The sequence below is a fragment of the Palaemon carinicauda genome, chromosome 1 (genome assembly GCF_036898095.1).
Source record: "Palaemon carinicauda isolate YSFRI2023 chromosome 1, ASM3689809v2, whole genome shotgun sequence".
Taxonomy (NCBI): Eukaryota; Metazoa; Arthropoda; class Malacostraca; order Decapoda; family Palaemonidae; genus Palaemon; species Palaemon carinicauda.
The window spans coordinates 67,393,114-67,410,631 of NC_090725.1; the positions used below are offsets into that span (position 1 = coordinate 67,393,114).

At 48.5% G+C, this 17,518-nt stretch overlaps 1 non-coding gene across 1 annotated transcript; it reads right to left on the reverse strand.

The window, feature by feature from the left end:
• Positions 1-1,117: 1,117 nt before the first annotated feature.
• Positions 1,118-1,236, reverse strand: LOC137658861 (5S ribosomal RNA). The gene has a single exon (XR_011047445.1). It is a non-coding gene; the product is annotated as a 5S ribosomal RNA (ribosomal RNA).
• Between the last annotated feature and the right edge of the window lie 16,282 nt (positions 1,237-17,518).

The window sequence follows — 17,518 nt, forward strand, 5'->3', positions numbered from 1 at the left end:
TGACGCGACCTTCGCTCCGCGACTGTAGCGGGTTGTCTCTTCTTGAGGGGGCGGCGTAGTGTCTCCAGGCGTGAAGCCGAAGCAATGCAACGGCTCGTGAAAGATGTTGTAGTGTGGTTGTTTGAGTAGCCTGTGTCATGGAAGAAGCTCTCCTGGGAGTTCCGTCAGGGGAAGCAGAGGGTCCGGAAACAGTTCTGCGTATAGTCACAGCGGAGCTCTCAGGGCCATCGAAAGGTTGACAGACAACCTGGTCTTGTTGAGACCTATTCTCAACAGACAACAATGGTGGGAAGACGCAGGCGTCGATGTTGTCCCACCGTCACCGGAAAGCATCTTGCCAAAGAGTCCTGGGGTCTGAGACTGGGGGGAAGAACAGCGGAAGCTTGAAGTTCCAGGCTGTCGTGATCAGGTCCCCCAGGCCAGGACTTGCTGGTTACTATAGGCCAAAGACCCCCAGGTACTCTCTATCTGTGAGGCTCTGCTCAGATAGTCGGAGAGAACATTCCTCTGCCCGGAATGAGCGAGCCGATAGTGGTATTGAGAGGACCTCGGACCATCTCAGTATCTCTACTGCAAGATGCGAAAGTATGAAAATGCGCCTCCCTGCTGGTTGGAATACACCAATACCATGAAGTCGTCGCACACGGAGCGACTCGGCAGGATCTGTAGGATCTGTAGAGGGGCCAGACTACGGCCCCTAAGCCTGCCTGAATGATGGGGAGGTACCCCTCAGGTCCTGACCATAGGCCTGAACCGGAACATGCCCCCCCCCCTTTTCTTTGACGAGTCCGAGAACAGCATCAAATGTGGGGAAAGGACGAGAATATCCCCTCCCATGCAAGAGGTTCCATAGGTCAACCCATTGCCGGTCTAAACGTTCCACTGGTCCCATAGGGACCAGAAAGTCCGGTCAATCGTTGCTTGGATACCACCGGAACTTGAGCCGCCTCACAGGGAACTTATCCTGAGGCGACCGTTCGGAAATAGACGGGTCAATGAGGAAAAGAGACCCAGGAAACATTCCAAGATAGGGCTGAAAACTCTCCTTGACTGAGAACAGGTACTGCGACTCTCCTCAGCCTTGCCACAGTCAACTGAAGGGAAGGCTCGGAGAAGGAGTCAACAGCATCTGGTGTTCCCAGGCGGTCACCCATCCAAGTACTGACCAGACCCAATGTTGCTTAACTTCGCTGATCGGACGAGAAGCGGTGTTTTCAACATGGTATGGCCGTTGACTCAATATCATGGCTAGATACTCCAGATGTCGAGGCAGAAGTAGAGAAGGCTCCTAGCAAATTACCATGATCCCTCGCTCTTGGTAAAGACCCGGAAGCTTGTCCCGGTGTCGGAGAAGGTCGAACCCGAGCCTACTGGAGTTGACCAGACCTCCAAAAAGCGAAGGAGGCGGGAGCCTGCTCCTGAGCGGCCATGAGGAAAGCAGGGAGAGTTCTCTGGGGAAAAACCTGCGATGCCGCGGAGGGATCGCCACACCGCATCTTAAGCAGGAACACCTGTAGTCTAGGCTGAATTCCAAGAGCTTCCTGGAAGATGGATGGAATGGAACCTGCAGCCTCGTTACCAGTCTGATCGACTCTGCTGTTCCACGCTGGACGAATTTTGTTCGACAAACTTGATCAGAGCTGAGAGGTCGACGATGGAACTCCCGTCTCAGATGCTTTCCCAGAAGAAAGGATCGACTGAAGAAGCCGGGGGGGGGGGGGGGGGGAAGCCGTCGACGACCCTATGGAGGACCTTCTCCTAAGGCATGGATCCTTCTGCCCAATGGGCAAACCTCTTGCTGACCCCATGGCATAGAGGCTCAGTGACACTGGATTCGCTGACAGTGACGGAGAGATGGTAAGAGAGAGGCGCGATATCCTTGGCTGATCACGGAGATCGTGCAGGAATCGGCATTGGGAAGCTGTTATCCGGACGAGTAACCTTAAGCATCCCCCCAGCATGAGACCTGCAAGGGGGGTTGCCAATCCTAGAGTTTGTGAACTCTGCCGCTCCCTCTAGGATTATGCCTCCCCGGGAGAGCCTCCCGTGCTACCTGTCCCTGACAGGAGGGGACTGCTATTGTACACCTTGTCTTAGCTGCCGTAGCCGGTCCGATAACTTAGGCTGACGAGGCTGAATGAAGAGGCGTCGGAGGCCTGCAGGGTCTGGAAGAAAGCGCCTTGGAGGAGTGAAAACGGAAGTCGACTTCCTCCGCACAACAGCTGTCCATGTCTCTGTCCTTGGGCTCAAACAAGCTCTTCCCAAGGATGGAAGAGTGTCTGAGCTTCTCGACATCCACGGATGAGACACCCGAGAGGAAGCCCTCGGTCACTGCGTCTAGATGGTCCAATATTGAGTTTGCCCGCAAGTTCGAAACTTGGCGACGGAACGCCAAGGTGCTTGAGCCCGAGAGGAGGAAAGTACCCATGATCTTCCTGGAGCTTCCTTGTACAAAACCTCGGGTCGCAACCGAGGAGGGAGAGGACCTGGTAAGCTCCTTCCACGAGATGGAGAAGAGGAAGGGCTAAACCAGTCACCCCTTGCCCGATGGAGAAATCTCGAACGGAAAGCTCCCTGGCAAGACCCTTCCAGGGAATGACAAGGAGGAAGGGCTAACCCAGGTTCTGGAAAGAAGAATATTGCTCAGATCTCCCTGAAGATTCTTCCTGCTCTTGCACGTGCCATGCTCTGCGTTTACGGGGTGAAGACCGTGTTCTGGAAATACGCGTTCCAGAAAACTCGCCAGGCTGGCCGTGTTGCGAAACCTCGACGGGAATCGCGGTCGCAATCGCCCTGGTGCTCGGGCGATGGTAAATCAATGGTTCGCGCGTGGCCGAACGTGGAAGCGCCCGTGCGCGGGCACGCAGGAGCGTAGACGAAAGTGCGCGAGAGAGCGCAGAAGGAGGGCGAGCGTGGTAGGAAGGGCGAGAGCTGGTGGTCGGAATCCGATAGTTCACAGGCGAGCGATGACCCGTAGGCAAGCAATGGCTACTGCAGGAATCGAGCCGGCGCTCGCGCGATGGAACACCGTCGGTTCGCGCGATGGAACACCGTCGGTTCGCGCGATGGGACACCGTCGGTTCGCGCGATGGGACACCGTCGGTTCGCGCGATGGGACACCGTCGGTTCGCGCGATGGGACACCGTCGGTTCGCGCGATGGGACACCGTCGGTTCGCGCGATGGGACACCGTCGGTTCGCGCGATGGGACACCGTCGGTTCGCGCGATGGGACACCGTCGGTTCGCGCGATGGGACACCGTCGGTTCGCGCGATGGGACACCGTCGGTTCGCGCGATGGGACACCGTCGGTTCGCGCGACACCGTCGGTTCGCGCGATGGAACACCGTCGGTTCGCGCGAACATTGGAGAGCATGTGCGCGGGCGCGCGGGTACGTGGGCGTGCGGTCGCGCGGACACGTGGGCGTGCAGTTGCGCGGACACGTGGGCGTGTGGTCGCGCAGGTCACGTGGTCGCGCGGGCGAGCGCAGGCGGTCGGGAGACCGATGGTGCGTAGGCGGGCGATAGCGCGTTGACGAGCGATGGCTCGTCTTGGTGAGCGATGGCCCGTAGGCGAGTGAAGGCGCGTTGGCAAGCAATGGCGCGTCGGCAAGCGATGGCGCGTTGGCAAGCGATGGCGCGTTGGCAAGCGACGGCGCGTTGGCGAGCGGTGGTGCGCTAACAAAACGCTAGCGCGCAGGCGAAGAATCGCGCGGGCGCGTAGGAGATCGCTGACACGTAAGAGACTAGGGATGGTTAGCGTGCATTGCGCTAATCAGAAGGCGCGCAGGTGCATCAGGAAGGTGAGCGCTGATGCGAGCTATCAATCAGGCGATCCTGGACGGTCAGGAAAAACCGTTGGCACCCATTGGTGCGTGGCAGGAAAGGGCGCGCAGATGTGCGCTGGCGATTGAAGAAAGCTGGCGCACAGAAGGACAGAAGTAAAGGTGAGCGCTGGCGAGCAGGAGGAAGATCTACGGCAAGACTCAGCTACCGGAGATCGTGGTCCACAGCAGGCGAGCGCTAGATCGCTACTGATGGTGTCCAGGGGACCTGTAACGCGTGGAAGATCGATGGCGATCGTTGACGCGCAGGAGATCGCTGACGAGCAGGCGAACGTTGACGCGTCTGTGGTCGCTGGCGAGCTGGTGATCGCTGGCGAGCAGAAGGGCGACACGAGGAATCCTGTGCATACAGTAGCTTAGAAGCACGCGTAGGCGACCGCGAGCGTTCCTGCGCTGGAGCAGGCTGACGAGCCGGATCGCGAGGGCGAGGAGAAGAAGAGTCCTTGTCCAAGACCTGAACCGAAGTTCTAGGTCGCGCGGGCGAATGTGGGCGCACAGGGTGCGTATCAGGAACTGGAAGCGCAGGTGCGCTCTGACGGGCAGGGGATCTAGAGCCCTCAGGAGACCGATGGCGCGCAGGGCGCACAACAGGAACAGCAAGATGTTTGGAGTCCTCAGGAAAGCGCTGGCGAGCAGTGGGGTGATGATCATCAGGAGAGGGCTGACGAACAGGAGAGTGCTGGCGAACAGGAGGGAGCTAGCGATCAGGAGAACGCTGACGAGCAGGAGAGCGCCTGTGCGCTAACACTGAAGGGGGCGAGCAGGGGAACCCTGACACGCAAGGGAAGCACACCGTGGGAGGCAACCCTTTGCCCCGAAGGGACCGTTGCCCGTCGGATGACGAGGTCAGACTGCTGTCCATCTGCACCAGGGGCGGAAGGTCAGGAAGGCGTTGGAGATCGATCCCCGGAGAGATCTAAGGAGGTAGGAGCTGCAGGCTGCATACGGAGAAGATTAAAAAAAGGCGCCTCTTAGCACCCTTATAGGGAGACGGGAGGCCCTTACGACGTAGCGGACGGAGAGCCTTACGGCGAAGGCAGCCAACAGCAACAACAGCAGAAGAGTCCTCCGAAGAGGAGTCTCTATGAGTGTACTCCCTCGCGAACGAAAGAGAAACACTTCGTAGAAGAGACGGGTCAGCCAGTGACCTAAAAAGAGCAATCCTCCGAAGAGGGGCTCCTGCAGTTGCCGAGCCCCTTGAGCGTAACTGCAGGTGCGACCGCTCAGCACCAAGAGCATAGTCGCACGAAATAAAGGCAAGAGGAGAACCCCCCAAAGGGGAAAAAACTCAAGCCTGGACAGGAAAACTTCCCTCGGAATGAAAGTTACTCACCCAAGGAGGCGAGCCTCCTAAGTGTTCTAAAATGAACTGGAGAGCTGTCAATCGTCACGGGAGTACTTCCAGGAGAAGGAGACACGCCCCTGACGAAGATCTATAGGGGAGGCAGCAACAGCCGAATCCCCAGGCCTCAACAAGACAGCTCACTCCGTTGTCACATTACAGAAACGAACTAGATCGGTAACTGTGAAAAATAAAAACAAAAATCATTAGTTAACATTCATTCCCCCGGGAAGACTCCGAAGAGGAATCCCGAGGGAAAAGAACAAAAGAATTACACAACAGGCACATGCCCTCACAACCACTTACACTCACGGAAGGAGAGCTGTAACCAACACAGAATTATAACAATTATAATTATGTAATTATGTAATTTAAAAATGAATGAACACTGAATAAAGAACGAAAACCCTGAAAGGAATCGTTCTACAAATGCTGAAAAATCAACAAATACAATTAGATTCATAAACTAATTGAGACAAAACGTACGGCGTAGCAACCCTACCCACACGGGAAGGAAGCTACTCAGACGTAGTAAAGGGAACGTAGTAAAGGGTGAACGACCTCAAAAGAGAGAGAGAAAAAGACCGTAGTCAAACTCGAACACGACCCATGAAATTACACCGTGGTGGCCTAACTCCCGAGGGCTCCACGGAGATATCGTACACTACACACACAAGCACAAACTCTGAAAAGGAAACTTACTGATTTCTATACTCAAATATATACATAAACACGACAAAATGTGTACATATATATTGAGTAAAAGAAAAGTAAGTGATTTAGTAAAGACAAAACAAATAATGGCTGCCAAGCGAGGACGAAGACAGAGACGTCTGTCCATTGTTTGAGCCAAAAGTGAAGTGAGACATTTCACCGGTGTGTGAGGGAGGGAGGGGTAGCAAGCTACCCCTCCCCCTACCCCTGCTAACTAGCGCGGGGTAGGAAACCCTCGTTAAAATCTAATGGCTCGTCATTTCAGCTACGCCGAAAGTAATACCCAATGTAAATAGCATGGTTTGTATTTCGGTTACGGAACAATTTATTTTTAATGGAACATTTATCTCACTTTCTTATGCAAACACAAGCAGTTCCAAATACAGATTATTGCCTGACACCTGTGACATCCTTTTGACATAATGTTGGCGTAAAGGGTGTCATAACCAATTACAAATGACTCAGTCGAAAACCAAATTTCACTAGGATCTCAGCAGAGTAATAAAGTTACCTGTCTAGTGTCTACTGGTAGCCTTGTGTGTCTAAATACTTTGACTAATGAAGGAAAAACCTGCATTTTGTTTTATTGTAGCTATGGTAGAGGCAGTAGCTAGGCCTTCTGGCGGTAATTTTGACAAAGACCGATTTTCTACGGACTGTTTGCAGTGCAATATGGGTTATGGCGAATCTTATCATAATCTGTCTAGTGGTGGTATAGAAGTAGTGATTGAATATGCTAAGCTATAATTTAATTCCTAAGCAAAAGCATTACGAGTGTTGTGGAGCTATTTGTAGGATCGACTACAACAGGAATGCCTCGAGGTGTGATCGCTCTGTAGTGACAAAAGGATGTTGCCATAAGCAATGTAATTTTAGTGTTTCCTACTCTAAAGGAACTTGTTTTGAAAAATCATGTCTTTGTTTTGAAGGTGATTGGAAGTTTAAGTTATGGTGTAGTTCTACATTTTCTTATAACTTGGCTGAAGGGGAATTGCAGCTTTCCCAAGTGACATTATGAGATTGGGCTTCATTAAGAAATAGTGGTAAGATTGATGGTGTGGGTCTAACTTTTGAGATTGATGAATCTAAATTTGGGAGAACAAAATACAATACGGGTATGGTCATTGATGGGCCATGGGTGTTTAGCGATATTTGCCCCAAAATGGCTGCCGATACCGAGGACGGCCAAGCCTCTTCCAAAATTAAAATCCACATTACTGGAACGAGAACAAATGCCCGGTACTGAAAAAACTGTCAAAACAAACTATGGTACTTAACATTGGTAAAGGTGAAGTAGCAACGTCAGTCATGTTGAATTAACGACAATCACTTCGAAACACACCTAACAGTAGAAGGTGTCGGTAGGGTAGCCCAACTGTATTCTCTAGGGCCTGTCACGGCCCTCCCCTTTGATGAAGGGATTATCTAAATGGAAGACAGCCTGTGAATAGTGGTTTACACACGCCCTTGTTAGATATACGACACCAACAAGGTGCTCGTGCGAGGGTTGTAACCTCTGCATTCCATGCTTTTATCTTTCTCTAGTATATTTGGAAGATTTATATTAGAAAAGAAGGACTTTTCACCAGGCGTCACAGGTCTCTCCCCAGAAATAGATTTTTCCTTCGTCAAAATCCCTTTTTTAATGCCTGTGAAGGTTAAGTCACTTCAGCAGAAACATTACTGCCCATTACACAGGTATTTATTGAGACTGGTAAGACAATAATATGCAACTGCTGAAAGGCTTATAATTGCCTGATGGAGTTATGATACCAGCACTTGCAAGTAAACTACTCCCTAAATTTTGTGGATCATGTGACCTTTGCACACACAAATACCATAGAAAGAAGGTGGAGGAATATGAACAGCTTGGTCCTAAAGTATGGGTAACAAACAAAACTGGGTGGGATATTTATCTGCAACGTATTTTAAACTATTCTACAAAGACTACAAAATACGCCTCCATTACTTTCTATCAGAAGCTACATTATTATATCTCAACTCCATAATATTCTGATAATTAGATCTATATTTTCTTCCGTAACTGGAATACAAACCAACGCTACTTATAGGGTATTACTTTTGGCGAAGCTGAAAGAACAAACCATTAGAATTTAGCGAGGGTTAACTACCCATCCCGCTAGTTAGTTGGGGGGGGAGGGGTGGAGGTTTGCTAGCTACCAACCTCACCCACACACACCTGTGATTGTGCTTCACTTTTTTTTTTTGTCTCGAATAGAGAGCGGTTGTTGCCGCTCTTCCTCCTCGCCTATCTTGGACTGCCATTAATCTTTGTCTTTTTAACTTGTTTTTTTTTTCTTCTATATATGTCAAAACATTCTTAATGTTTTCATATATATGTTGTAAGTTTGCTTTTCAGTGCATGTACTGTGTGTGTGACAGCATAGTATGGCAGGTTCTCAAGGATGGAGAACCTTCCTTTCCAACCTTTCTCACTTGGACTTTGGTCATCCCATTGGCGTTTGGGCTTCGGTGTAACCGGCTGCCACTGCAGGGGAATCGTCATCATTTGGATACTCCTCCATTCGGCTGTTATTGTCGCCTTCCCCTCTACAATGTTCTTAAAAGGAATCTGCTAGGGAAAGGGAGGGAAACCCTTTCAGAGCTTGACTTTGGTCTTGCTCTTTCTGAAGGTCCTCACCATTCACTCCTGGGCGGCCGGCAGAATACTCCGTGGGGGCTACACCCTTCCCGTTCGCAAGTTAGGTTACATTTCCGAATGGCTTTCTTGGTTACGTAAATTTATGACAGTTGTAATTTAACTTTTCAGCTTCGTCTCCGCGGGGAACCCTCTTACCGCCTTACCACTGGGGGGTTGAGTGGTTCTCCCGAATAGTTAGTTTTCTCAGCTGAATTAATTAATTGTAATTCTTGTTTTGTTATAGTTTTTTACGCTGCCGCTCTCCTCTTCTGCTGCCCTGCCAGTGGATCGTGTGGCTGCGTCTTCTGTTTCAACTTCTGCTGCCGCCGAGGTCTGCAGTTCTTACCCTTAAGAACATCCTTCAGAAAGAGGCAGGGGGAGACCGAGGGATGTATCACCTGCGAGTGTTCCCCTTTCTAGTGAAGGGGCACTCATAGAGACTCCTCTTCGAAGGCCTGCTGATGGTCTGCTTGCTGATCCAACGGTTGCTGTTCAACGCCGTGTTGGTGGCAGAAGACCTCACAGTGTTCGTCCTCTTCGCCTTCAGGGTGCTCCTGTTTCGTTGGTGAAGAGATGCCTCTTCACATCTCCGCCTCCGCAGTCTTCCTCTTCGGAGGAACCTGCCCAGCCTGCCTCTTCTGGTTCCCAACGCTTTCTTTTTCAGCCTCGGTTTTTCCTCAAAGAACTTCGGTTCGTTTGTCTCCGCAAGGGATCGCATGTTATCCTACAGAGAATGTATCTCCTCACAAGGGTCACATTTCTCCACCAGAGCTTCCAGCAGCAGTTCAACGGCTACGTTCTCCGTCTCGTCAGGCACCTGCTCGACGTTCACCTGCTTGTCAGGTCCGCCCTCGACCTGCAGCTCATGAATCGCCTACCATCCGACAGATCGTAAATCGCCTTTCCATAGTGAACCGTCTGCCCAGCAGACTGCTCGTGAACTGCCCACTTGTTCGACAACTCTTAAATAGCCAGCTACTCGTGAACTGCTTGTAGCTCATGAATCGCCTACTCTGTCATCATCTCGGAAATTGCCTGTTCGTCACCGTCGGGACCTACCTCTACATCGATCTCCTACCCGACATCGTTGTGTGTGAAGCGAGTCTCGTAAACCATCGCCTTCTCGCCAATCACTGACTCACAGTACAACAAGCCAATTTTGGGCTAGTGACTGGAGAGTTTCTTCCACCAAACGCAAGCCCCGTTTGCCTCAGTGACAAACACGTCCATCACCATCAGACCATAAACGTCAAACAGAGCGTATTCTGCCTCAGCGTGCATCATCGGTCCACTGTCCACCTTATTGGGCAGTAATTCGTGAATCACCTCCTTGAGAATCGTAGACCAACCGCCCGTCCTCTCGTTCAGCGGTAGTGATTGACCCAGCGATTTCGCGGCAGCACTTGTCAACACTTAAACGCTCTAGTGCTCGACAATCGTCATCGGTTCACCAGCGACTGGCTTCATGTCAGCGATCGCCAAAGCGTTCACATCAAGAGATTCCTCTACGTTCACTAACACATCAGCGACCGTCACTCACTCGGCATATGACCTCAAAGGTGAGTGTTCATCCTCATCCTTGAGAGGATTACTAGCTGCAACCACCAAAGGCAGTGATTGTTGCTTCAAAGAAGAGTAAGGTGGTCACTGACCATTCACAGTCGCTGCATTCTCCTCCACGCAAATTCTTAACAGCACGACTGCCGGGGAAGGAGGAAGAGGACAAGTTTCGTGGGCTTAAGATCCCGAAACTTCCAGCGCCTAGGAAGGAAATGTCGTCATCATTGCTTAACTCCTCATCATCAGGAAGGAAGACTCCTCAGAAGGACCCTTCAGCCTCTATCCCTTCAGGGGAACTGTTGGATAGTGCATCCATGAGTAATCAGCCGTGGTTCAGTGGCTTGTTTAGGGCCGTGACTCAGGCCTTCGTACCTATGTTCCCTTTGTGACCTTCAGAAGCCCCCGGGGTTTCTCTGGGGACTTCCTCTGTTTTGACTGACCCAGGACAACAGACCATGACTGCTTCTCCCCTGAAGAGGAAGAGAGGAGTACCTGACGAACTGCCATCATCCAGGGTCAACCTGACTTTGGTCAGAGCTCCAAGGTTAAGAGGTCTCCCTGTAGAACCATTGTGGCCTCTACCCACCGATGCCTCAACCGTGGACTTGAGAGGCTCTCATAAGGAAGAGTCAGTTTTGGACTCTCCCCTTCCATCACCGACGGAAAAAGCATGTGGAGAGGACTCTGTTTTGCCCTTGGATCCTGTAGAAGTTCCTAGTTATCTTCCCGCCAAGAAGGTTGTCACATCCTCTCTGGCCCCCGAATCATAGAGTTTCTGACCCACCAGGTGGTGTGCCTGCAGGCCAATACCATCTTGAAGCGAAGGGATACGGTGGCTGAGAGATTGCATTAACAGGTCCCTAATGCCAAGATCGCTAGGCTCTGGAACTCTTCCCTGGAGGGTTCCTTCCTCTTCGAGCCAAAGGACATTGAGCAGGCTGCGGACAGGTGGAGGAAGTCCTACCAGGACTCCCTCCTTCATAGAGCCTTGACATCGCAGCCCTACAGACCTCCAGAACCCCCCACTCCCCAAAGACTAGCCAACCGAAACCTTCTACAAGACAGCAGCGAAAGAAAAGATGGTGTCTAAAAAGCCTTTTCCTACCAAGGTCCGGAAAGGCACCAAGTCCAACCGTGGAGGAAAACTGCAGAGAGGTGGCGGCAGAAGATGCAAGCGCTAGGATAGGCGACCCCTCTGCTTGTCCATCAGTTGGGGGATGCCTACAAAGCTGCTGGTTCAGGTGGATGCAGTTTGGGGCCGAACCTTGGATGGTCTCCGTGATTCATTCAGGGTATCGCGTCCCGTTCATCTCTTCTCTCCCTCCACTGACCAAGAATCCAGTGCTTGTAAACTCCTTTGCAATGGTATCAGTAAAGGGACAGGCCCTTCGGGCTGAAGTCCAGACTATGTTGGAGAAGGGGGCTCTCTAGAAGGTCCTCGACAGGTCCCCAGCCTTCTTCAGTTGACTCTTTCTTGTGAAAAAGGCGTCTGGAGGCACTTGACCAGTCATCAACTTCTCGGCTCTGAAAAAGTTTGTCGAACAGACTTCGTTCAGCATGGAGATGGCTCACACTGTCAAACAAGCACTAAGTCCACAGAACTTCATGTGTACACTGGATCTAAAGGACACACTTCCAGATCCTAGTTCATCCGTCTTCAAGGTAGTATCTAAGATTCAACATTGACAACAAAATATACCAGTTCAAGGTGCTGTGCTTTGGCCTTTCCACAGCACCTCAGGTCTTCACTATTGTGTTTGCCCTAGTGTCATCCTGGGCACACAGACTCGGTATCTATCTCCTCCGTTAAATGGATGACTGGCTGATCCTAGCAGACTCGGTTGCAACCCTTCTTCAGCACTGAAACAAACTTCTGAGGATTTGCCAAGATCTGGGGATCATGGTAAACCTCAAGAAGTCATCTCTACTTCCCACTCAATGACTGGAATACCTGGGCATGATAATAGACATCAAACTACAAAACGCCTTCCCATCAGACGACAGGATAGCGAGGCTGAGGAAGGTTGCAAGACCCTTTCTCAGATGAGAAGAACTCAGCCCAGAAGTGGCTACATATCCTCAGACACCCATCATCCTTGGCCCGTCTAGTTCCCAACGGCTGCCTCAGGATTCAAAATCTTCAGTGGCGCCTGAAGTTCAATTGGAATCAGGCCTTTGATTCCCCGGACACTCTGATCCCCATGTGACCAGAGGAAGGAATGGACGTTGGATGGTGGCTGTCAGACAAGAATCTGCTAAAGTATGCCAATCTTCTCATCCTTCCACCTGATTTAATGCTGTTTTCGAACATATCAAAAGAAGGGTGCACCAAAAGACATCAGAGTCCGAAAAGCACCTTCGTACAAATCTCCTAGAGATGAAGGCCTTATATCTGGCCCTTCAAGAGTTCAACCAGTTTATGGCTGGTCACTCAGTGGTGGTGATGAGCGACATCACCAGTGTAGTGGCTTGCATGAAAAAGCAAGGAGGTTTTTTTTTCGCAGCCCATATCCCATCTAGCAGTAGAGATACTGAGATGGGTGGAAGTCCACTCCGTCTCCCTATCAGCTATGTGCCCGCCGACAATCTGAGCATAGCTTCACAGATAGTGAGTTCAAAAAGGTCTTTGGATCATCTAGTAGCCAACAAAGTCCTGACTTTGCGAGGTTTGCCGACTTTAAATCTGTTTGCAATGGCCCTGAACTTCAGGCTCCCATTGTACTGCTCCCCAGTCCCAGACCCCAAGGCTCTCTGGCAAGATGCATTCCAATAACGGTGGGACATCATTGATATTTACGCTTTCCCACCATTCTGTCTTATAAGCAGAGTACTCAACAAGACCAGAACATCGGTCAATCTTTCGATGACCCTCATAGCTCCACTATGGCATTAGGCAGAATGATTCTCGGACTTCCTGCTGCTCCTGAAGGAGCTGCCAAGAGAACTTCCTCCACGACACAATCTACTCAGACAACCACATGTCAACCTTTATCACAAGGCAGTACCTTCGCTACGTCTTCACACCTGGAGACTATCCAGCATCTCCTCACTCGGGGAGGATTTTCGCAACAAGTTGCAAAGAGGATGTCTTGATATCTGCGAGTCATCAGCTTCAGTCTACCAGGCAAAGTGCAACGTCTTCTGAGGTAGGTGTCATGGAAAGGGTCTCGATTCACTTGATGCCACAAATCTAGCAATAGCGGACTTCCTCGAGTATTTGGGGAAAGAAATTTGTCTTTCAGTTTCAACGATTAAAGACTATCGCTCAGCCTTGAGTCTCGCCCTTAAACTGAAAGGAATGGACATTTCCTCATCGCTAGAACTTTCCCTCCTCATGCGGAGTTATGAACTTACTTCTCCTCAGTTGGAAGTGAGACCTCCCTCATGGAACATGGTTCCAGTGCTTTGGTCCCTAAAAGGACCTCCGTACAAACCATTACGCCAGGCAACAGATCGCCACCTAACTTGGAAGACGGTGTTCCTGTTCGTCTTAGCCTTGGCCAAACGAGTTAGCAAACTTCATGGTCTCTCATATGACATCACTCATTCAAAGGGATGAGGAGAGGTAAGCTTCAGCTTTATCCCTGAGTTTGTTACCAAGACTCAGAATCTGGGGGTTTCAGATCTTAGATTTGACTCCTTCCGGATAACGAGTCCCTGTTTTGTAACAGACGACCAAGATCATCTATTATTATGCCCAGTAAGAGGTTTAAGGTACTACCTCAAGAGAACCACAGGAGCTCGGCCCAGAGTGTCCTCACTATTCGTCAGTATGGGCAGAAACAAGAGGATAATCACGAAAAACACAATCTACACATGGAGTTGCAAGGTCATTGACCTTGCTCTGAATCCCAATCCTCCATCACGTGGTCCCAGAGCCCACGATGTCAGGAGCGTAGCTACGTCCCTGGCCTTAAAAAAAAAAAAAAAACTACTCTGTGATGCAGATATTGCGATTGGGTGTGTGGAAACGCCAAACTACTATCACTGCCCACTACCTGCAAGATCCACAGGAACCTCGATACATTCTTTATCGGTCCTGTGGTGGTTGCACAGCAGCTGGTTTAGTACCTCAAGCTCCTTATTAGACAAGTAGTAGAAGGTTGAGGGCATTGATTACCCATGTCTTAGTCTGAATGAATGAAAAGGAATGTCTGGCTCTTTTCCTTTCTTCATCCTCCCCTCCCTTGGGGAAATCAGCATCCTGGGTGCTCTCCTCTGCACAAGCTGACCTCAAACCTCTGAAGGTAAACCATTTTCCCCTTGTGTAACCTAGTATTGTCCCAATACTGTTGCGTCCCCATACCCTGGTGAGGTGGTATTGGGAATGTCTCTATCTCATCAGTTATTCCTACAAGACAGTCACATTGCTAGTATCTCATCACACACAGCTTTTGTAGGCCGCAGACCATACTTAGTAGATTTAGCGAGGTGTTAAGATCTCCTTATTTGTGCACTAATCTGCACAATAGGGAGTACCTCGAGTAAGACCAAAAGCCAGATTAGCAGGGACTGTGAAATATTTTTTTCACTACTCATCTTCACATTCTATTTTAAGTAGACATTGTTATTGTTTGTGACATCAAGGCAGGGAAAATGTGAGTGATGATTCTTCCTTAAGCAAGTGTCTCGAGATAAATATTTTTGTATTCATTATTTTACATTAAACATTTAGGGACTTTAAATTTCTCTCTACTACAACTCGCACACATAAGCCCGATTTGCTAATTACCTTTTAGTTTCATTTTTTATTTTGTATGCCAGATGTTTAGGACTAGGGTTATCTATTGTCCCATAGAGTTACAAGATTTCTCCTCGTATTCTAAATAAGTGTATTGCCTAAAACTCACAAACCACAATGTTTCAAGCTTGTCCTAAATTTGAGATGGCATCTCAAGACCACTGACCTACGCATCAAGATGCGCTGTTATTGAGTGAAGGAAGCTGGATGCTGCAAACCTGAACTCGACCTCACAAAGTTCCAGGCCACGACATGTAACTGTCAGGTGGGTCAATTATTCCAGAGTCAACTTCGTTCTCCCACTAGCCTGTCCCCTTGTACATTGACAGATCCGGATTCCACGAAGTACGAGGACAAGTAGAAGCCTTGAGAGGTCACAGATATTGAGGAGAAGCAGCAAGTCCCACAGAAACCTCTGATCAAGGCTAGGGGCGAGTTAGAATGGCCCACTGACTCCGTTAAATCACTGCAGTGGGTCTTGTGAGGTAGAACTTAAGACCGCCATTCTCTGGATAGCGGTCAAGAATCTTGTGAATTGAATTAATGGCCATTCCACCTATAGAAAAGTTTCCATTTGTCTTGGTTAAGTTTAGGTAACGTTCTGGCATTACCTTTTTTCAGGCTGCGTGCATGGAATTTAATGTAATTGTGCTGTATTTGTTGGGAATTGCTTGAGAACACTGACCACGTGTTTGAACCTCACAGTAGCCTACTGCACAAGTTATTTACCATAAGATTTCATTTATTAATTTTGCAATTTGAATAAATCATTATTGAGCTACTCTGGTTCTTTTCATAACTGTAATACAGAAATTAGAATAGATTGCAGACATTGGTATCTTTAACCCCAATTATTTGAAGATTTTTCTTTACACCAACCAAAAATTTAGTGTGGGTTAGTTGTACTCGAGATGTTGAAGCGAGTAACCTACTGTAGGTATAGGCAAGTTGGTGTGAGTGTATACTTCTTTAACTTAGTACTTTGAAGGTGAAGATCTACATTTAACTTTACTTGAATACATCAATGCTCCTATCCATTGCCTTTGTCTATGTTAACATAAATGCCTGTCCAGCATCTCACTGGGGTCACTAGGACGGATTTGAAATAGAGCCTAAGTGTGTAGTTGACCTTAGATTGACAAAGCTAAGGTGGACCATCAATTAATTGTTTAGTCACGTGGAGTTTTTAGGTCTCTGGACAGAGAAGACTTTATTATCAGAGTGAAGGTTCCTGAACTGTAGCACCAAGGTTATTCCCAGGGTGCTGTGCCCTCGAGTGTTAGTGCCTCTATCCTCCCCTGTTGATCCTTGTTGCTTGGTGCAGGGAGACTTACCCAGACCAAGGTCCTGTTCATCTTTAATAAAAATACAACTCTCCACAAGGATGTCCACATTCCTAATAGGCGAGTCATACCTATAAATAGCGTTGGTTTGCATTCCAGGTATGTAACAAATGACATATTTGGAAGTAATTTGTATTTTTCCGAATGATACAAACCTTAGCTATTTATACATACTTGCCCGCCAACCTTGTCCCCCCGTCAAAGCCCTACCTCCAAGCAAAGTGAAGCACAATCACAGGTGGGAGGGTGAGCAGGGTAGTTAGCTACATCCGCTACTCCCCCACTAACTAGCCAGAAGTAATACCCCTATAAATAGCTAAGGTTTGTATCATTAGGAAAAAATACAAATTACTTCCAGTTTGTCATTTTTTTCATAATCCTGTATTTACTGCTCATCATATAACCTAATATAGTGGCAAATGGGGTCAAGGGCCCAGTAATTGAGGATACAGCTTCTAAGTTTGGTTAGGTGAGAAATGTTTGGTTAGCTAGTACTTAGTGTTTATTTTATTACCATTCATCCAATAACTTAATATAGTGGAGAATGAAACCGGGGAGTAGCCCCTGCTAGGTGAGGATACAGCTGCTAAGTGAGGATGCAGCTTCTAGGTTAGGTTAGGTGGGGAATGTTGCGTCAGATGGAGTTTGTGTTTTTTGTTTAAATGTGGTATCTATTCATCATTTTGAAATTATGATACATTAATATCATGCCACTTACATGAATTCTCTATTTTTCTAACTGGTTCTCTTGTTCATTATGCATTCCTAATGCTTATTATTGCTGCAAAGCACTGATTTTTGGTATTTCCCCATCCAAAATCCCCATTCCCAACTGGGGGGTCCCAATCTTGTATGGTGGGAAAAGGGGGTTAGGATAATTTCTCTTCAAGAAAATAAGGTCAGATTGATTGAAAATACACCTTAAAATGAAGGATTAACTTTTTAATGGAAAATGGTGATGCAGCTTGCTTCTTTAGAATTAGAATAAGCTCCTTTTTACTTTTGCTCGGCATTACCATTATTCATCGATTTGCCAGTATATTTTTCCCACTCAAAACCCCTGGTTCCCACTGGGTGCCCACCATTACTGTAGGATATACTAGGGTATTTCTTATTAACTTTTCATTTGCTAGGGAAATAAAAAGTCATTTTCGAAAAGAACAAAAACATAGATCTACCCCAATTTTTCATTAGTAAAGTTTGCCCAGTATTTCACTAAAATAATACCTAAAATTATTACCTGCTCAACACATATCATTGAAGGATGTAAGTTAAATAAAGGTAATATTGATATAACAAGGGCTCCTTTTGAA